At 37.5% G+C, this 5000-nt stretch overlaps 19 pseudogenes; all 19 read right to left on the reverse strand.

The window, feature by feature from the left end:
• Positions 1–31: 31 nt before the first annotated feature.
• On the reverse strand, positions 32–150 carry LOC148444669 (5S ribosomal RNA; annotated as a pseudogene).
• Positions 151–265: 115 nt separating this feature from the next.
• LOC148444670 (5S ribosomal RNA) lies at positions 266–384 on the reverse strand (annotated as a pseudogene).
• A 116-nt stretch (positions 385–500) lies between these two features.
• On the reverse strand, positions 501–619 carry LOC148444671 (5S ribosomal RNA; annotated as a pseudogene).
• A 351-nt stretch (positions 620–970) lies between these two features.
• Positions 971–1089, reverse strand: LOC148444672 (5S ribosomal RNA; annotated as a pseudogene).
• Positions 1090–1204: 115 nt separating this feature from the next.
• Positions 1205–1323, reverse strand: LOC148444673 (5S ribosomal RNA; annotated as a pseudogene).
• Positions 1324–1439: 116 nt separating this feature from the next.
• LOC148444674 (5S ribosomal RNA) lies at positions 1440–1558 on the reverse strand (annotated as a pseudogene).
• A 351-nt stretch (positions 1559–1909) lies between these two features.
• On the reverse strand, positions 1910–2028 carry LOC148444675 (5S ribosomal RNA; annotated as a pseudogene).
• Positions 2029–2144: 116 nt separating this feature from the next.
• Positions 2145–2263, reverse strand: LOC148444676 (5S ribosomal RNA; annotated as a pseudogene).
• Positions 2264–2379: 116 nt separating this feature from the next.
• On the reverse strand, positions 2380–2498 carry LOC148444677 (5S ribosomal RNA; annotated as a pseudogene).
• Positions 2499–2614: 116 nt separating this feature from the next.
• On the reverse strand, positions 2615–2733 carry LOC148444678 (5S ribosomal RNA; annotated as a pseudogene).
• Positions 2734–2848: 115 nt separating this feature from the next.
• On the reverse strand, positions 2849–2967 carry LOC148444679 (5S ribosomal RNA; annotated as a pseudogene).
• Positions 2968–3083: 116 nt separating this feature from the next.
• Positions 3084–3202, reverse strand: LOC148444680 (5S ribosomal RNA; annotated as a pseudogene).
• A 116-nt stretch (positions 3203–3318) lies between these two features.
• LOC148444681 (5S ribosomal RNA) lies at positions 3319–3437 on the reverse strand (annotated as a pseudogene).
• A 115-nt stretch (positions 3438–3552) lies between these two features.
• LOC148444682 (5S ribosomal RNA) lies at positions 3553–3671 on the reverse strand (annotated as a pseudogene).
• A 116-nt stretch (positions 3672–3787) lies between these two features.
• LOC148444683 (5S ribosomal RNA) lies at positions 3788–3906 on the reverse strand (annotated as a pseudogene).
• A 116-nt stretch (positions 3907–4022) lies between these two features.
• On the reverse strand, positions 4023–4141 carry LOC148444684 (5S ribosomal RNA; annotated as a pseudogene).
• Positions 4142–4257: 116 nt separating this feature from the next.
• Positions 4258–4376, reverse strand: LOC148444685 (5S ribosomal RNA; annotated as a pseudogene).
• A 116-nt stretch (positions 4377–4492) lies between these two features.
• Positions 4493–4611, reverse strand: LOC148444686 (5S ribosomal RNA; annotated as a pseudogene).
• Positions 4612–4962: 351 nt separating this feature from the next.
• Positions 4963–5000, reverse strand: part of LOC148444687 (5S ribosomal RNA) — a 119-nt pseudogene continuing 81 nt past the window's right edge.

The following is a 5000-nucleotide window of genomic DNA, read 5'->3' on the forward strand; positions in this document are numbered from 1 at the left end:
AATAGAAAAGAATGTTATGGCAGTATAAAATTACCTACAGCACCTTGGATTCCTAGGTGGTCTCACATCCAAGTACTAACCAGGCCCAACACTGCATAGCTTCCAAGATCAGACGAGATTGGGCATGTCCAGTGTGGTTTGGCTGTAGATGCTCGAAAACATTAACTTTAGACCTCTTTTACTTCTTAACTCAAGTAAATTCAATGATAAGTTGAAAAATGAAATGTAAAATGTAATAGAAAAGAAAGTTTTGGCAGTATAAAATTACCTACAGCTCCTGGTATTCCCAGGTGGTCTCCCATCCAAGTACTAACCAGGCCCAACACTGCATAGCTTCCAAAATCAGACGAGATTGGGCATGTCCAGTGTGGTTTGGCTGTAGGTGCCCAAAACCATTAACTTAAGACCTCTATTACTTCTTAACTCAAGTAAATTCATTGATAAGTTGAAAAAATTAAATGTAAAATGTAATAGAAAAGAATGTTATGGCAGTATAAAATTACCTACAGCACCTGGTATTCCCAGGTGGTCTCCCATCCAAGTTCTAACCAGGCCCAACACTGCAGAGCTTCCAAGATCAAACAAGATTGGGCATGTCCAGTGTGGTTTGGCAGTAGGTGCTCAAAAACATTAACTTTAGACCTCTTTTACTTCTTAACTCAAGTAAATTCATTGATAAGTTGAAAAAATTAAATGTAAAATGTAATAGAAAAGAATGTTTTGGCTGTATAAAATTTCCTACAGCAACTGGTATTCTCAGGTGGTCTCCCATCCAAGTACAAACCAGGCCCAACACAGCAAAGCTTACAAGATCAGACGAGATTGGGCATGTCCAGTGTGGTTTGGCTGAAGGTGCTCAAAAGCATTAAATTTAGACCTCTATTACTTCTTAACTCAAGTAAATTCATTGATAAGTTGAAAAAATTAAATGTAAAATGTAATAGAATAGACTGTTATGGCAGTATAAAATTACCTACAGCACCTGGGATTCCTAGGTGGTCTCCCATCCAAGTACTAACCAGGCCCAACACTGCATAGCTTCCAAGATCAGACGAGATTGGGCATGTCCAGTGTGGTTTGGCTGTAGGTGCTCAAAAACATTAACTTTAGACCTCTTTTACTTCTTAACTCAAGTAAATTCAATGATAAGTTGAAAAATGAAATGTAAAATGTAATAGAAAAGAATGTTTTGGCAGGATAAAATTACCTACAGCTCCTGGTATTCCCAGGTGGTCTCCCATCCAAGTACTAACCAGGCCCAACACTGCATAGCTTCCAAGATCAGACGAGATTGGGCATGTCCAGTGTGGTTTGGCTGTAGTTGCCCAAAACCATTAACTTTAGACCTCTATTACTTCTTAACTCAAGTAAATTCATTGATAAGTTGAAAAAATTAAATGTAAAATGTAATAGAAAAGAATGTTATGGCAGTATAAAATTACCTACAGCACCTGGTATTCCCAGGAGGTCTCCCATCCAAGTACTAATCAGGCCCAACACTGCATAGCTTCCAAGATCAAACAAGATTGGGCATGTCCAGTGTGGGTTGGCAGTAGGTGCTCAAAAACATTAACTTTAGACCTCTTTTACTTCTTAACTCAAGTAAATTCATTGATAAGTTGAAAAAATTAAATGTAAAATGTAATAGAAAAGAATGTTTTGGCTGTATAAAATTTCCTACAGCAACTGGTATTCTCAGGTGGTCTCCCATCCAAGTACAAACCAGGCCCAACACAGCAAAGCTTACAAGATCAGACGAGATTGGGCATGTCCAGTGTTGTTTGTCTGTAGGTGCTCAAAAGCATTAAATTTAGACCTCTATTACTTCTTAACTCAAGTAAATTCATTGATAAGTTGAAAAAATTAAATGTAAAATGTAATAGAAACGAATGTTATGGCAGTATAAAATTACCTACAGCACCTGGTATTCCCAGGTGGTCTCCCATCCAAGTACTAACCAGGCCCAACACTGCATAGCTTCCAAGATCAGACGAGATTGGGCATGTCCTTTGTGGTTTGACTGTAGGTGCTCAAAAACATTAACTTTAGACCTCTTTTACTTCTTAACTCAAGTAAATTCATTGATAAGTTGAAAAAATGTAATGTAAAATGTAATAGAAAAGAATGTTATGGCTATATAAAATTACCTACAGCACCTTGTATTCCCAGGTGGTCTCCCATCCAAGTACTAACCAGGCCCAACACTGCATAGCTTCCAAGATCAGACGAGATTGGGCATGTCCAGTGTGGTTTGGCTGTAGGTGCTCAAAAGCATTAACTTTAGACCTCTATTACTTCTTAACTCAAGTAAATTCATTAATAAGTTGAAAAAATTAAATGTAAAATGTAATAGAAAAGAATGTTATGGCAGTATAAAATTACCTACAGCACCTTGTATTCCCAGGTGGTCTCCCATCCAAGTACTAACCAGGCCCAACACTGCATAGCTTCCAAGTTCAGATGAGATTGGGCATGTCCTGTGTGGTTTGGCTGTAGGTGCTCAAAAACATTAACTTTAGACCTCTATTACTTCTTAACTCAAGTAAATTCATTAATAAGTTGAAAAAATTAAATGTAAAATGTAATAGAAAAGAATGTTATGGCAGTATAAAATTACCTACAGCACCTGGTATTCCCAGGTGGTCTCCCATCCAAGTACTAACCAGGCCCAACACTGCATAGCTTCCAAGTTCAGTCGAGATTGGGCATGTCCAGGGTGGTTTGGCTGTAGGTGCTCAAAAACATTAACTTTAGACCTCTTTTACTTCTTAACTCAAGTAAATTCAATGATTAGTTGAAAAATGAAATGTAAAATGTAATAGAAAAGAATGTTATGGCAGTATAAAATTACCTACAGCACCTAGCATTCCCAGGTGGTCTCCCATCCAAGTACTAACCAGGCTCAACACTGCATAGCTTTCAAGATCAGACGAGATTGGGCTTGTCCAGTGTGGTTTGGCTGTAGGTGCCCAAATCCATTAACTTTAGACCTCTATTACTTCTTAACTCAAGTAAATTCATTGATAAGTTGAAAAAATTAAAAGTAAAATGTAATAGAAAAGAATGTTATGGCAGTATAAAATTACCTACAGCACCTGGTATTCCCAGGTGGTCTCCGGTCTAAGTACTAACCAGGCCCAACACTGCATAGCTTCCAAGATCAAACAAGATTGGGCATGTCCAGTGTGGTTTGGCTGTAGGTGCTCAAAAGCATTAACTTTTGACCTCTATTACTTCTTAACTCAAGTAAATTCATTGATAAGTTGAAAAAATCAAATGTAAAATGTAATAGAATAGACTGTTATGGCAGTATAAAATTACCTACAGCACCTGGGATTCCTAGGTGGTCTCCCATCCAAGTACTAACCAGGCCCAAAACTGCATAGCTTCCAAGATCAGACGAGATTGGGCATGTCCAGTGTGGTTTGGCTGTAGGTGCTCAAAAACATTAACTTTAGACCTCTTTTACTTCTTAACTCAAGTAAATTCAATGATAAGTTGAAAAATGAAATGTAAAATGTAATAGAAAAGAAAGTTTTGGCAGTATAAAATTACCTACAGCTCCTGGTATTCCCAGGTGGTCTCCCATCCAAGTACTAACCAGGCCCAACACTGCATAGCTTCCAAGATCAAACAAGATTGGGCATGTCCAGTGTGGTTTGGCAGTAGGTGCTCAAAAGCATTAAATTTAGACCTCTATTACTTCTTAACTCAAGTAAATTCATTGATAAGTTGAAAAAATTAAATGTAAAATGTAATAGAAAAGAATGTTATGGCAGTATAAAATTACCTACAGCACCTGGTATTCCCAGGTGGTCTCCCATCCAAGTACTAACCAGGCCCAACACTGCATAGCTTCCAAGATCAGACGAGATTGGGCATGTCCAGTGTGGTTTGACTGTAGTTGCTCAAAAACATTAACTTTAGACCTCTTTTACTTCTTAACTCAAGAAAATTCATTGATAAGTTGAAAAAATGTAATGTAAAATGTAATAGAAAAGAATGTTATGGCAGTATAAAATTACCTACAGCACCTGGTATTCCCAGGTGGTCTCCCATCCAAGTACTAACCAGGCCCAACACTGCATAGCTTCCAAGATCAGATGAGATTGGGCATGTCCAGTGTGGTTTGACTGTAGTTGCTCAAAAACATTAACTTTAGACCTCTTTTACTTCTTAACTCAAGTAAATTCATTGATAAGTTGAAAAAATGTAATGTAAAATGTAATAGAAAATAATGTTATGGCTATATAAAATTACCTACAGCACCTGGTATTCCCAGGTGGTCTCCCGTCCAAGTACTAACCAGGCCCAACACTGCATAGCTTCCAAGATCAGACGAGATTGGGCATGTCCAGTGTGGTTTGGCTGTAGTTGCCCAAAACCATTAACTTTAGACCTCTATTACTTCTTAACTCAAGTAAATTCATTGATAAGTTGAAAAAATTAAATGTAAAATGTAATAGAAAAGAATGTTATGGCAGTATAAAATTACCTACAGCACCTGGTATTCCCAGGAGGTCTCCCATCCAAGTACTAATCAGGCCCAACACTGCATAGCTTCCAAGATCAAACAAGATTGGGCATGTCCAGTGTGGGTTGGCAGTAGGTGCTCAAAAACATTAACTTTAGACCTCTTTTACTTCTTAACTCAAGTAAATTCATTGATAAGTTGAAAAAATTAAATGTAAAATGTAATAGAAAAGAATGTTTTGGCTGTATAAAATTTCCTACAGCAACTGGTATTCTCAGGTGGTCTCCCATCCAAGTACAAACCAGGCCCAACACAGCAAAGCTTACAAGATCAGACGAGATTGGGCATGTCCAGTGTTGTTTGTCTGTAGGTGCTCAAAAGCATTAAATTTAGACCTCTATTACTTCTTAACTCAAGTAAATTCATTGATAAGTTGAAAAAATTAAATGTAAAATGTAATAGAAACGAATGTTATGGCAGTATAAAATTACCTACAGCACCTGGTATTCCCAGGTGGTCTCCCATC

This window comes from Taudactylus pleione, unplaced genomic scaffold, assembly GCF_031769625.1.
Source record: "Taudactylus pleione unplaced genomic scaffold, aTauple2 ptg001270l, whole genome shotgun sequence".
In the NCBI taxonomy this organism is placed as follows: domain Eukaryota; kingdom Metazoa; phylum Chordata; class Amphibia; order Anura; family Myobatrachidae; genus Taudactylus; species Taudactylus pleione.